Source organism: Schistocerca nitens, chromosome 6 (genome assembly GCF_023898315.1).
Source record: "Schistocerca nitens isolate TAMUIC-IGC-003100 chromosome 6, iqSchNite1.1, whole genome shotgun sequence".
In the NCBI taxonomy this organism is placed as follows: Eukaryota; Metazoa; Arthropoda; class Insecta; order Orthoptera; family Acrididae; genus Schistocerca; species Schistocerca nitens.
The window spans coordinates 497,734,751-497,750,268 of NC_064619.1; the positions used below are offsets into that span (position 1 = coordinate 497,734,751).

Below are 15,518 nucleotides of genomic sequence, written 5' to 3' on the forward strand. Positions count from 1 at the left end.
GGCTGACAAAAGTACGTCGCAATCTAGATTTCAGCGCTTTGGAAGGTCCCATGCTGCATTTGGTGGAATCGTGTTTATACTTTAATAAAAAATTTGCATTGTAAATGTTGCTGTACATCAAAGATCTTTCCAAAACGTATCGTTTTTTGCTGGGTTTCATTTCCATAAAGCTGGGAAGTTCTATGCTGGGTGTATAAAACCTTCAAAATTCAAAGGATTGATATTTATTACTGCCCCAAGGGGAAGTATATTGTCATTTAACACAGAAAAAAATGTTCTGTCACCAGTAGTGCAGTGTATTTTGACCTGCGAACAAGAGTATTTTCACCTGAGAAAAAGTTCATTTCTAACAGGGGAAAAAATCCGGGATTCCCCCACCACCACCACCACCACGTATTTTCCATGTGTATGGGCATTCTTGAATGTAACAGCAGGACAATGCTGCAGCTGGGATAGAGCTCTGAAAATTCTAGAGAACCTGTGATGTGCAAAGATAACAATTTATTGGCATGCCATCATTGATAGAAATACCTTTTACATTTCACCCCACTAGATTTTTTTCAAAAAATGTCAAAAGTTTTTAAAAACCTGGAAATAAACTTGAAATCCCCAACAAAAGATCCTCGTAAAAAGAAACATCATCTTAAGTTATCATAAGTGATACCATAAAAATATCATGCATGTTTCATTCATCCCTACACCTGAAAGTACAATATCTTTAGATTTCTGTTTGGATGGAAACAGCTGGTATATAGACATATTACACATGAGAGAACCAATCTGAAATTCCTGTAGTTTCAACTGTAACATAATGTGTTAAAGGATTTAAGCCAATCATCTGCATACATACACTACTGGCCATTAAAATTGCTACACCAAGAAGAAATGCAGATGATAAACGGGTATTCATTGGACAAATATATTATACTAGAACTGACATGTGATTACATTTTCACGCAATTTGGGTGCATAGATCCTGAGAAATCAGTACCCAGAACAACCACCTCTGGCCGTAATAACTGCCTTGATACGCCTGGGCATTGAGTCAAACAGAGCTTGATGGCATGTACAGGTACAGCTGCCCATGCAGCTTCAACACAATACCACAGTTCATCAAGAGTAGTGACTGGCGTCTTGTGACGAGCCAGTTGCTCGGCCACCATTGACCAGACGTTTTCATTTGGTGAGAGATCTGCAGAATGTGTTGGCCAGGGCAGCAGTCGAACATTTTCTGTATCCAGAAAGGCCCGTACAGGACCTGCAACATGCAGTCGTGCATTATCTTGCTGAAATGTAGGGTTTTGCAGGGATCGAATGAAGGGTAGAGCCACAGCTCGTAACACATCTGAAATGTAACGTCCACCGTTCAAAGTGCCGTCAATGCGAACAAGAGGTGACAGAGACGTGTAACCAATGGCACCCTATACCATCACGCCGTATGATATGCCAGTATGGCGATGACGAATACACGCTTCCAATGTGCGTTCACCGTGATGTCGCCAAACTTGGATGCGACCATCATGATGCTGTAAACAGAAACTGGATTCATCCGAAAAAATGACGTTTTGCCATTCGTGCACCCAGGTTCGTTGCTGAGTACACCATCGCAGGCGGTTCTGTCTATGATGCAACGTCAAGGGTAACCGCAGCCACGGTCTCTGAGCTGATTGTCCATGGCTGCTGTCTTGCATACATCCCCATCTGTTGACTCAGGGATCGAGACGTGGCTGTACAATCCATTACAGCCATGCGGATAAGATGCCTGTCATCCCGACTGCTAGTGATACGAGGCCGTTGGGATCCAGCACGGCGTTCCGTATTACCCTCCTGAACCCACTGATTCCATATTCTGCTAACAGTCATTGGATCTCGACAAACGCGAGCAGCAATTTCACGATACGATAAACCACAATCACAATAGGCTACAATCCGACCTTTATCAAAGTCGGAAACATGATGGTACGCATTTCTCCTCCTTACACAAGGCATCACAAAACGTTTCGCCAGGCAACGCCAGTCAACTGCTGTTTGTGTATGAGAAATCGGTTGGAATCGTTCCTCATGTCAGCAAGTTGTAGGTGTCGCCACAGGTGCCAACCGTGTGTGAATGCTATGAAAAGCTAATCATTTGCATATCACAGCATCTTCTTCCTGTCGGTTAAATTTCGCGTCTGTAGCATGTTATCTTCGTGGTATAGCAATTTTAATGGCCAGTAGTATATACATTGAATTCACTTGCTCATGTCCATCTTTATATGCAGGGTAATTGCTGGAACTGCTGTAAAATTTTGATCCAGTTCTTGCTAATAGATAAATTGATTCATGAGGAATGTTTTTGTATATAGTTTATAAATATTTCATATAAATTGTCTGAATTATGATGAATTCAAGTTAAGTAGTAAGAATGATACCATTGCACCACAACTTGAGTGACTAGTGTTGTATGTGGCAGCAAACCAGAAGGTTGTGGAATGAAATCCGGGCTGGGTCACTTTCTTCACTCTGCCTTTTGTTGTAGACATAAACAGACAACATGAGTCGGGAGAAGTGCGCAGGGCTTTACTTCTAATGCTATTTATCAAAACAATAGTGCTGCTGCTCTTCATGGGTATCAATGCAGTAAAAGAATAGTCAGGTCTTCTTTTTACACTGAGGTTGAAGATGGTGATTCAGAAGTCTGAATTAACTGGTGATTTAGGAATTGCTGCTTCAGAGGCTGATGGCCAGTTGCACCACCCACAATTGTTGAAGTTACCATGCCATGGCTCAGAATGCTGAACACAATGTGTGATATTAAAGCAGAGCATAAGCCATATTCCATGGCCTGCTGTTTGAAAAACGCTGCAAACAGTGGTCAGATGGTATCTCCAGTGTGATTCCAAAGAGTCGTGGATGCAGATGGTCATCACACTGGACAACATTTATCTGTAATGTGAAAATGATATGCTATTAACAAATGTTACCCTCTCATGTGGAAATTAAAATTTGGTTCTTTCAATAGTTTATTCATTATTTCTCTGTCACACTCCTTACACAACCCCATGCGGGTCCGGGGTAAGAATAGGCCCGAGATATTCCTGCCGGACATAAGAGGCGACTAAAAGGAGTCCCTCCCCCTCAAGGGGATAGTTTGCGCCTGCATCTGGAGACGGACGGTTCAACGACTTGCATTTGTGGTCATTTTGGTTTTTCACTTATTCTTGTTTCTTCCTTCCTTTGTTTCCTTTCTTTGTCTTTCTCCCTCTCTCACTGTCTTCCTTACTTTTTAACTTGCCTCCTTCTCCTTGCCTTCTTGTCCATGCTATGATCTCCGCCTCGGCGTTTGAGACAGTCCATCCTTTCTCTCCCTCTTTTTTCCTATTCTTCTTTCCTCCCTGTGTGTGCCTGAAGGCCGACCCACGCGTTCGCATGCGTAGCCAGTGACAGGGTAAAGTGTAATTCTCCGCCCTGGGTAGACAAGTAGGGCCCGTGCATATCCCCTGGTAAAGGCCAGGTCCGGGGAGGGGTGATTGCCCGAGCTGACACCTTCCGACCATGCTGATTGGTCCCTTCATCCGTTTCTCGGGAGGTGTGACCTGAGGTGTAAACATTCACCTAAGGTGGGAGTGCCCTCTGAGAGGGTCCCCACAAGGAAGGAGCGCACCATCGGAGATGCTGGCAATCATGGGGGATTCATCCGCAATGGATTTCTCTTCTTCTTCTCTCTCGACTTCTGCCCAAAAACGGAAACTTGACCAGCCACCAGTGACAAAAGTACTACCGCCTGCCCCAAAGTTCCTCGTAGTTTCTAGATCTGAGGACGGAAAGGAGTTTTCCTCTGTCAACCCTTTCGTTATTCAGAAGGGCGCAGATGCCATAACTGGACCTCTCAAGTCTTGTACCAGGATGCGTAACGGTACCTTGTTGTTCAAAACTGAGAGCGCCTTTCAGGCACAAAAACTCCTTCGGGTCACTCTCCTGTACACATTCCCTGTCTGGGTGGAGGCTCACCGCACTTTGAATCTGTCGCGTGGTGTGGTATCTCCTAGATCACTCGACGGATTGACTGACGAGGAGATTCAGTTTTTCCTCGCTGAGCAGAGCGTGACGGCTGTCCATAGGGGCATGAAAAAGTCAACAACGATCTTGTACTGACCCGGACACTTTTCTTTACCTTTGATAGTGTTCAGTTGCCGTCGCGCAACCAAGCAGGCCCTATGTCCCGACACCTACTCGCTGCTACCAGTGTCAGCATTTTAACCACACCTGCCAGTATCGTTCTAATGCGGCTAAATGCATCACTTGTGGCAGGGATGCCCATGAGGGTGACTGTCCACCTCCGTGTCCTCTTTGCGTGAACTGTCAGGGTGACCATGCAGCATCCTCTCTCACGACTGTCCCATCTACAAGGATGAACGGTGTATACAGGAAATTGGGTCAAAGAGAAAGTGTCCACCTCGGCTGCTCGCAAGCTTTTTGCTAGTAGGAAGCCCACGCTGCGCCCAGCGGGGAAATACAGTACCGTCCTCGCCTCTCCTTGGACTACCAGTGAGGTATCGACGCAGACATGTGATCTGACCTTTAGCGCTACAGTCGTCCGTTCGGCCAGTGCTAAGATCACCCCGTCAACGTCTCCCCTAAGACACAAGCACCTTCATCAGCTTCTGCCAAGACTAAGACCCAGAAGTCAGAAGGAACCGTCCTGTAAAGACTTCTTACGTACCCCGAACTCTCAGCCATCGACCAGTACTTCGACTAAACGACCTTCCAAGAAGGCTCATAGGAAGAAAAGTTCTCCTCCTCCGCCATGGTGCGTTTCTTTTCCTGCGCCACCCAGCGGTTGCTGCCCCAGGCCATCATCTGTTTCGCTTGGCCGCACCACTGGTAGCCGAACATCTGGCCGTTCGCCGGCGGAGGAAGCTCCCCCTCCCGACCATCTTAACATGGTGGCCGACGAACCTATTGAAAAAATGGACTACGACTCTCCACCTATTGATGTGACAGCAGTGCTCGCTCGATGCCAGGCCCTCAGCGGCCTTCGAGGTGACCCCTTCTTGCTTCTCCTTTTTCTTTTTCTTCTCACGCTGGCACTTCTTCGTTGGAATGTTCGCTGCATTCGCTCCAACCGAGAGGACATAAAGTTGCTGCTACGCTTGCACTATCCACTCGTAGTAGCTCTCCAGGAAACGAAGCTACACCCATGCTATCGTATTGACTTGACACACTATCTCTCTGTGCGTTTTGACCTACCTCCTGTGGTAGGTATTCCAGCTCATGGAGGGGTTTTGTTGATGGTCCGGGGTGATATCTACTATGATCTCTTCACATTGCACACTGATTTGCAGGCAGTTGTCGTCCGAATTTCTCTCACTACTTTCACATTTCCCATTTATACTGTTTACACTCCATTGTCATCTGCCGTTACTAGGGCAGACATGGTGCAAATTATTGCTCAGCTACCTGCACCATTTTTGTTGACTGGAGACTTCAATGCCCACCATCCCCTTTGGGGTTCTCCAGCGTCCTGCCTGAGAGGCTCCCTGTTAGCAGACCTTTTCAGCCACCTCAGTCTTGTCTGCCTCAATACTGGCACCCCTACTTTTCTTTCGGACATATCTCACACCTATTCCCATTTAGACCTCTCCATATGTACTACCCAACTTGCACATCGGTTTGAGTGGTACGCTCTTTCTGATACGTATTCGAGCGACCATTTCCCTTGTGTTATCCAACTCCTGCAACATACCCCATCTCCATGTTCAATTAGATGGAACATCTCCAAAATAGACTGGCGACTCTTCTCTTCCAGGGTGACATTTCAGGATCAAAACTTCGCAAGCTCCGATAGTCAGGTCGCACACCTCACGGAATTCATTCTTACTGCTGCTGCATATTCCATCCCTCATACTACTTCTTCTCCACATTGTGTACTGGTCCCCTGGTGGACCGCAGCACTTATAGACACTATACGTGCTTTACGCACCTTTAAACGCCACTCTCCGATGGCGAATTGTATTAATTATAAACGATTACGTGCGCAGTGTCGTCATGTTATTAAAGAAAGCCAGCTGGGCTGCTTTCACAAGCTCCTTCAACAGTTTTAATCCTTCTGTTGTCTGTGGTAGCCTGCGCCGGCTATCTGGCACTAAGGTCCACTCACCAGTTTCTGGCTTGACGGTCGCGAATGACATCCTTGTGGCCCCTGAATTGTATTAATTATAAACGATTACGTGCGCAGTGTCGTCGTGTTATTAAAGAAAGTAAGAAAGCCAGCTGGGCTGCTTTCACAAGCTCCTTCAACAGTTTTAATCCTTCTTCTGTTATCTGTGGTAGCCTGCGCCGGCTATCTGGCACTAAGGTCCACTCACCAGTTTCTGGCTTGATGGTCGCGAATGACATCCTTGTGGCCCCTGAGGATGTCTCCAATGCCTTTGGCTGATTTTTCGCAGAGGTTTCAACCTCCGTTCATTACCACCCTGCCTTCCTCTCGAGCTCCGCTCATTACCACCCTGCCTTCCTCCCCTGAAAACAGGCAGAGGATGGTGGTGCAAATCTATTGTCGTCCCGATTCCTAAGCCGGGGAAGGACAAGCACTTGCCTTCCAGTTATTGACACATATCCCTTACCAGCTGTCTCTGTAAGGTGATGGAACGAATGGTTAACTCTCGTTTGGTTTGGCTGCTCGAATCTAGACGCCTACTTACCAATGTACAATGTGGATTTTGTAGGCGCCACTCTGCTGTTGACCATCAGGTTACCTTGTCAACCTTCATTATGAATAACTTCTTGCGGAAGCACCATACAGTGGCTGTGTTCTTTGATTTGGAGAAGGCTTACGACACCTGTTGGAGGGTGGGGGCGGGCATTCTCCACACCATGCATACATGGGGCCTTTGCGGTCGCCTCCCTCTTTTTATTCGTGCAATTTTAATGGATCGAAAGTTCAGGGTACGTGTGGGTTCTGTCCTGTCCGATGCCTTTCGCCAGGAGAATAGGGTGCCACAGGGCTCAGTTTTGAGTATAGCTCTCTTCGCCATAGCAATCGATCCAATAATGGATTGCCTCCCAGCTGATGTATCAGGCTCCCTTTTTGTGGATGATTTTACCATCTACTGCAGTGCGCAGCATGCATGTTTAAACATGTAGCGCTGTCTTCAGCATTGTCTTGACCATCTTTACTCCTTGAGTGTCGCCAGTGGCTTCCGTTTTTCTGCTGAGAAGACGGTCTGTATTCACTTCTGGCGCTACAGAGTTTCTCCCACCGTCCTTACATCTCGGTCCCGTTGCTCTCCCATTCTTGGAGACGACAAAATTTTTAGGTCTTACATTTGACAGGAAACTTAGCTGGTCTCCACATGTCATATTTGGTTGCCCGTTGTACCTGTTCCCTAAATGTCCTCCGTGTTCTCAGCGGTACGTCATGGAGAGCGGATCAAACCGTCCTGCTTCGCCTATATCGGTCGATCGTCCACTCAAAGCTGGATTATGGGAGCGTTGTATACTCCTCTGCAGAGCCGTCCATCTTATGCCGCCTCAACTCTATACATCATCTGGGGTTTACGTCTTGCGATCGGAGCGTTCTATACTAGTCCCGGCGAGAGCCTTCATGCTGAAGCTGGTGAATTGCCACTAACCTACCAGCGTGATTTACTGCTTTGTCGTTATGCCTGTCGGCTATTATCAATGCCCAACCACCCGTCTTATCGTTCCTTTTTTGACAACTCTCTCAACCATCAATATGGGTTGTATGTATCTGCCCTACTATCCCCTGGAGTTCGCTTTCGTCGCCTCCTTCAGCAACTTGATTTTCCACTCCCTGCAACCTATAGAGTGGGCAAGAGCCAAATGCCACCTTGGCTCCAGACTCAGGTTCGCGTTCACCTTGACCTCAGCTCGCTCCCAAAGGAGGTTACACCAGCTTCGGTATACCGCTCGCGGTGTGTCGAACTTAGTTCAAAGTTCATTAATACGATCTTCATTTATACAGATGGCTCTAAGACCAATGATAGTGTCGGGTGTTCTTTTATTGTCGGGGCACACAGTTTCAAAAACAGGCTCCCTGGCCATTGTTTGGTCTTCACAGCTGAGCTATTTGCCCTCTATCAGGCTGTTCTTTACATCCACCGCCACCGACATTCTGCTCTGATTCCCGGAGCGCCATCCAGAGCCTCAGTGATCTGTATCCGGTTCACCCTTTCGTGCACCAGATCCAATGCTCTCTTCAGCAGCTGGCGGACGACAGTTCTCCGTTTACCTTTATGTGGGTTCCTGGCCATGTCGGTATCCCTGGGAACGAAGCTGCAGATGCCGCGGCCAAGGCTGCGGTCCACCAGTCTCGGACAGCTTCTTGTGTGCCTTCATCTGATTTTAGCAGGGTCATTTGTCAGCGCATTTTATCGCTGTGGCATGCCGATTGGTCTACACTTACTGAAAACAAGGTTCGGGCCTTGAAACCTCTCCCCATGGCTTGGACGACCTCTTCATGCCCTTCTCGCATTGATCTTGGCCTGCCATATACTCTGGATGAAATTTTATCCATTTGACAAACCTGTCTAAGGACATTTGATTATGCGGTTTCTTTTTAATCCCTTTCCTGTTAATGTGCCTTTTTATAGTGTTGTCCTTTTTAGTTGGTGTTTTCACACTCGCGGTGCATTCATAATTTAGTCTGGGTTCTAATGTCCACTGTAGTTGTGCGCCCTAAAACCACTAAAAAAAATAAATAAATAAAAATAGAAAAAAAACTCACTCCTTACAAACGTTTCCACAAAGTTTCATTGTCCTACAATTACTTACTTTTATCATGGGGGGCCCTCTCAGATAGTTTACTTGTTAACAAAAAATTGCAGGGTCATGTCCCATCAAGATCATCAACTTCAACAGTTTAGTTTCAGCAATCACATAGGGTAAGGGATAAACAGAGAGAACGCATTTTGTGCGAAATCGTGGTGCCTAAAGGAATACATGTCTCTGCACTTCACTAATATTAAAGTTCCTCACATTTAGTTGGAAAATTATTGCTTGGAATGGATAATAGCATATACTGTCTTACTTTGTTTATCAATTATGCAGGTAACACCCTTTCTAACAATGCCTAGACCCAAGTGTGCTCATATTAACAGCTAAATTTATTTCACTTTAAACTAAAGTTTGCCTTAGCTGTATTGCTTTTACAAATATTTCATATTGACAGTCCACGGTAGCCTTCATAAATGTGATTGGAAAATGGAAAAATATATCCTGCCATCAAATGCTACGAAGAATGAAAATATTTTATCCCCAGATTTTGTGTGTAATTATGCACACCCCCTGTGAATAAACCAAATGATTACTCATATTTCATCACATCAGCAGAGTTTTCAAAGAATTTTGCTGAGGCTCATTGCACTCAACCATTCCTTGCAAAACTCAAATGTCTCCCACTTCTCATTCTGACATGTGACCAGTGATGTGTGGGCATTGTTGAATGTCAGAGCAAGGCAATGCCCCCACTGGAAAAGATGTGCTCAGCTTCAGAAATTATACATAATTGGCAGTGCATAAGAGGTACAATGTACGAAGTCATACCACCATCAGTAGTAGTACCCCTTATAAAATATAACAATGTTACAAAGTAATAAAAGTCGTTAAATGTACATTAATCCACATTTCACGTATTGCATATTATTAAGTCATTTCACCAAAAATTGCTTAGGTCCGCTATCGGGTGGAGAAATGTAGGGTGCCTACGGTCAGGCGTGCTCTACACACAGGAAGCAGCTACAAGGGTAGCGGAGTACATGTGGAGTGCACATGTGGGTTTTTTAGGTTAGAGAATTCTCTCCCTACGCCCTACAAGACGCCTCCTGAGATGCGACAAGGTAGTAGTAGGCAAAACGCAACAGGGAATAACAATATTAATTTGGTAATAGTAATCTGCAGGAACGTCTATAGAAAAGTCCCAGAACTGCTCTCATTAATAAACTGTCACAATGCCCACATAGTACTAGGGACAGAAAGTTGGCTGTAACCAGATGTAAACAGTAATGAAATTCCAAACACAAATTGGAATCTATACTGCAGAGACAGGCTGGACAGTGAGGGGGGAGGCGTGTTTATAGCGATAAAAGGTGCAATAGTATCGAAGGAAATTGATGGAGATCCGAAGTGTGAAATAATGTGGGTGAAGGTCACGGTTAGAGCAGGCTCAAACATGGTAATTGGATGTCTCTATAGGCTCCCTGGCTCAGCAGCAGTTGTGGGAGAGCACGTGAAGGAAAATTTAGGAAATATTTCAAGTAGATTTCCCCACCATGCTATAGTTCTGGGTGGAGATTTTAATTTGCCGAATATAGACTGGATTAAACAGAGAACCGACTCGTGGCGATAACATATTACATCTTCTGGTGACAAACAGACCCGAACTGTTTGAAACAGTTAATGCAGAACAGGGAATCAGCGATCATAAAGCGGTTACTGCATCGATGATTTCAGCCGTAAATAGAAATATTAAAAAAGGTAGGAAGATTTTTCTGTTTAGAAAAAGTGACGAAAAGCAGATTTCAGAGTTCTTGACGGCTCAACACAAAAGTTTTGTCTCAAGTACAGATAGTGTTGAGGATCAGTGGAAAAAGTTCAAGATCATCTTGCAATATGCATTAGATGAGTATGTGCCAAGCAAGATCGTAAGAGATGGAAAAGAGCCACCGTGGTACAACAACCGAGTTAGAAAACTGCTGAGGAAGCAAAGTGAGCTTCACAGCAAACATAAACATAGCCAAAGCCTTGCAGACAAACAAAAATTACGCAAAGCAAAATGTAGTGTGAGGAGGGCTCTGCGTGAGGCGTTCAACGAATTCGAAAGTAAAGTTCTATGTACTGACTTGGCAGAAAATCCTAAGAAATTTTGGTCTTGTGACAAAGCGGTAGGCGGATCAAAACAAAATGTCCAGACACTCTGTGACCAAAATGGTACTGAAACAAAGGGTGACAGACTAAAGGCCGAAATACTAAATGTCTTTTTGCAAAGCTGTTTCACAGAGGAAGACTGCACTGTAGTTCCTTCTCTAGATTGTCGCACAGATGACAAAATGGTAGATATCGAAATAGTCGACAGAGGGATAGAGCAACAATTAAAATCGCTCAAAAGAGGAAAGGCCGCTGGACCTGATGGGATACCAGTTCGATTTTACAAAGAGTACGCGAAGGAACTTGCCCCCCCCCCCTTCTTGCAGCGGTATACTGTAGGTCTCTAGAAGAGCGTAGCGTCCCAAAGGATTGGAAAACGGCACAGGTCATCCCCGTTTTCAAGAAGGGAGGTCGAACAGATGTGCAGAACTATAGACCTATATCTCTAACGTCAATCAGTTGTAGAATTTTGGAACACGTATTATGTTAGATTATAATGACTTTTCTGGAGACTAGAAATCTACTATGTAGGAATCAGCATGGGTTTAGAAAAAGACGATCGTGTGAAACCCAGCTCGCGCTATTCGTCCATGGGACTCAGAGGGCCATATACACGGGTTTCCAGATAGATGCCGTGTTTCTTGACTTCTGCAATGCATTCGATACAGTTCCCCACAGTCGTTTAATGAACAAAGTAAGAGCATATGGACTATCAGACCAATTGTGTGGTTGGATTGAAGAGGTCCTAGATAACAGAACGCAGCATGTCATTCTCAATGGAGAGAAGTCTTCCGAAGTAAGAGTGATTTCAGGTGTGCCGCAGGGGAGTGTCGTAGGACCATTGCTATTCACAATACACATGAATGACCTTGTGGATAACATTGAAAGTTCACTGAGGCTTTTTACGGATGATGCTGTGGTATATCGAGTGGTTGTAACAATGGAAAATTGTACTGAAATGCAGGAGGACCTTCAGCGAATTGACGCATGGTGCAGGGAATGGCAATTGAATGTCAATGTAGATAAGCGTAATGTGCAGCGAATACATAGAAAGAAAGATCCCTTATCGTTTAGCTACAATATAGCAGGTCAGCAACTGGAAGCAGCTAATTCCATAAATTATCTGGGAGTAGGCATTAGGAGTGATTTAAAATGGAATGATCATATAAAGTTGATCATTGGTAAAGCAGATGCCAGACTGAGATTCATTGGAAGAATCGTAAGGAAATGCAATCCGAAAACAAAGGAAGTAGGTTACAGTACACTTGTTTGCCCACTGCTTGAATATTGCTCACCAGTGTGGGATCCGTACCAGATTGAGTTGATAGAAGAGATAGAGAATATCCAACGGAGAGCAGCGCGCTTCGTTACAGGATCATTTAGTAATCGCGAAAGCGTTACAGAGATGATAGATAAATTCCAGTGGAAGCCTCTGCAGGAGAGATGCTCAGTAGCTCGGTATGGGCTTTTTTTGAAGTTTCGAGAACATACCTTCACCGAGGAGTCAAGCAGTGTATTGCTCCCTCCTATGTATATCTCGCGAAGAGACAATAAGGATAAAATCAGAGAGATTAGAGCCCACACAGAGGCATACCGACAATCTTTCTTTCCACGAACAATACGGGACTGGAATAGAAAGGAAAACCGATAGAGATACTCAAGATACCCTCTGCCACACACCGTCAGGTGGCTTGCGGAGTATGGATGTAGATGTAGGTGGAAATTAAAACAGTAAAACTTTCCTTACATAGTCACACTACACCCTTCATCAGTAACAAAATCTCATTTCTTATCCATTAACACATTTTATTTCTTGGTCTGTATTGTACTTTACATAATATTTATTAAAATATCTGCTCTTGCTCACTATTGTGTTTGGTTTTCTCGAGTCTTTGATGTTATTGCTTGAATTTGTGTATTTATCTCCTTGCTTATTTCAGCTATTCTTGCTCAGTCTTGCAAGGTTTCTAGTGGTTTGCATTAGTATGTGATGTGCTTTTTGGTGTTTGACAATTAAAGGGTCTGCTTTGTAACATGAAAAATTTTGTGCAGTCCTTCAAAAACTGGGTGTATACTGCAGTCTATGGCAATTTGGAATCTTGTATAACAAAAATCATTTGTTGTTCTTGTTGTTGTTTGCTATCTGGGTTATAATAAATGGAATGGATCAGAGGCAAGAAAAATTTGATTAGGTTTCTGTGATAAAGTAATGAAGGAGTATATAGAAATTAGAATGACATAAAACTTAATAACAGACATATATGTTTTAATTGGACCCAGCCCCCCAATTTGGCACTTACTTTATTAAGCTATTCATGACAATCTTAAATTGTAAGACAAAAATGTAAAAGAATTAAAATATAATGGAATGCTTGTACTGTGACTAGAGTTTTACTACAAATAGCAATGCTCTACTAATAATATCTCAACGAGTTAGTCCTGGAAGTGAACATGCTTAAGGCCATTAGTTGCAGTTTATTATGAAAATGACTGACTGTAATAAAAATTGTGTACAGGAAAATGGAATGATCTGCTTTTCTGACCATGTGGAACTAAGACATTCAGCAGAAAAGTACTGTGAATGTTAATGAAATACTAATAGTCTCTACAGTGTCATGAACAAGATTCTTGTACTGAGAGCTGTTGAAACTTCTGTCCACAAGAAACAGTTGGTTTTTTGTTAGCAACAACTTCTGTAATCACTGGCGTCATCTTCTTTTTAATTATAGTTCTTAATTATAGTTGAATCGAAGACCCTTTATGGGCATTGTGGACCAGCACTGAAGACACTGTGTTTCTGTTAATATGAGTTTATAATCAGGTCTGGCACATTCTGGGTTTTGATAGAAAATTTTAGGTTTGCTATGTGTGGAAGGTTACGAAATTACCATCAGATAAGAAAGCTCAAGGTATAAAAATTACCAGTTTGTATAGGGAAAAGTAATATAGCTTCATATGTCCGTTCTGTATTTTCTAATCGCAAAACATGGCTTAGTAGGAAGAAATTTTCATTGAATGAAGAAGGGCAGAAATGATCCCAGGAAAGTCTGTGTTACCTACTGGGCTGTGGATGACTTCTTTCCTATTACTTACTAGATTCGAATTTGTGCTCCGTGACTGAGCTTGGTATGCCACCCTTCAACAAGCAATAAAGAGAAGACACACACAAAGATATAAGTTTAGCGTGTGTGCGTGTGCACTTGTGCTCCCTCCCCCAAGTTTAGCGTGTGTGCGTGTGCACTTGTGCTCCCCCCCCCCCCCCCCCCCCCAAACCCCCTCCAGTTGTCCAGTTGTGCCTAAATGTCACTGACCATGATTAGCCAAGAATGCAAAAATTATTTTACTTTTTGGGAAAAAGTTGCAGCTTATATTTTTATTTCTTATTTTGTGAAAGGAGGAATGGACTGATGTATAGCAGCAGCAGCGGTGCCAACTTTGTAGAACTGCTAATGAAGCATATGAAAATGTTCATAGAAAAGTACCTCATATTAATTGTAAAGTACACTGTCATGATGTATACACTAAAGTGTCAGAGAAAGTGGTATAGGCATGCGTATTCAAATACAGAGATATGTAGACAGCAGAATATGGCCCTGCGGTCAGCAACACCTATGTGAGACAAAAAGTGTGTGGCACAGTTGTTAGATCGGTTACTGCTGCTACAATGGCAGGTTATCAAGATTTAAATGAATTTGAACACGGTGTTTTAGTCTGTGTACAAGTGATGGGACACAGCATCTCCGCAGTAGCAATGAAGTGGGGCTTTTCCCGTAAAACTTTTTCTCTAGTGTACCATGAATATCAGGAACACAGTAAGACATCAAATTTCAGACATCGCTGAGGCAGGAGAAAGATCCTGCAAGAATGGGACCATGACGACTGAAGAGAATCATTCAATGTGGCAGAAGTGCAACCCTACTGCAGCTGCAGATTTCAATGCTGGACCATCGGCAAGTGTCAGCGTCTGAACCATTCAACGAAAAATCATCAATATGGGCTTTTGGAGCCGAAAGCCCACTCATGTACCCCCGATGACTACACAACACGAAGCTTTATGCCTCACCTGGGCCCGTCAACACCAACATTGGACTGTTGGTGAGTGGAAACATGTTGCCTGGTCAGACAAGCTTGTTTCAGATTGTTTTGATCGGATGGACGTGAACAGGTAGGGAGACAATCCATGAGTTCATGGATCCTGCATTTCAGCAGAGGACTGCTCAAGCTGGTGGAGGCTCCGTAATTGTGTAGGGCGTGTGCACTTGGAGTGATATGGGACCCCTGATACGTCTAGATATGACTCTGACAGGTGGCACAGATCACCTGCATCCATTCAGGTCCATTGTGCATTCTGACAGACTTGTTGGGCAATTCCAGCAGGATAATGTGTTACCCCACACGTCCAGAATTGCTACAGAGTGGCTCCAGGAATACACTTCTGGGTTTCAACACTTCCGCTAGCCATCAAACTCCCCAGACATGAAGGTTATTGAGCATGTCTGGGATGCCTTGCAATGTGCTGTCCAAAGAGATCTTCACGCACTCATACTCTTACAGATAGCTCTGCAGGATTCATGGTGTCAGTTCCCTCCAGCACTACTTCAGACATTAGTCGAGTTCATGCCACGTCGTGTTGACACTTCTGCTTGCTCGTG

The 15,518-nt window shown here is 44.2% G+C and overlaps 1 protein-coding gene across 3 annotated transcripts in view; it reads left to right on the top strand.

Moving 5' to 3' along the window:
• Positions 1 to 15,518, top strand: part of LOC126262468 (girdin) — a 242,450-nt gene that overhangs the window by 121,396 nt on the left and 105,536 nt on the right. The gene's annotated exons all lie outside the window — the stretch shown is intronic.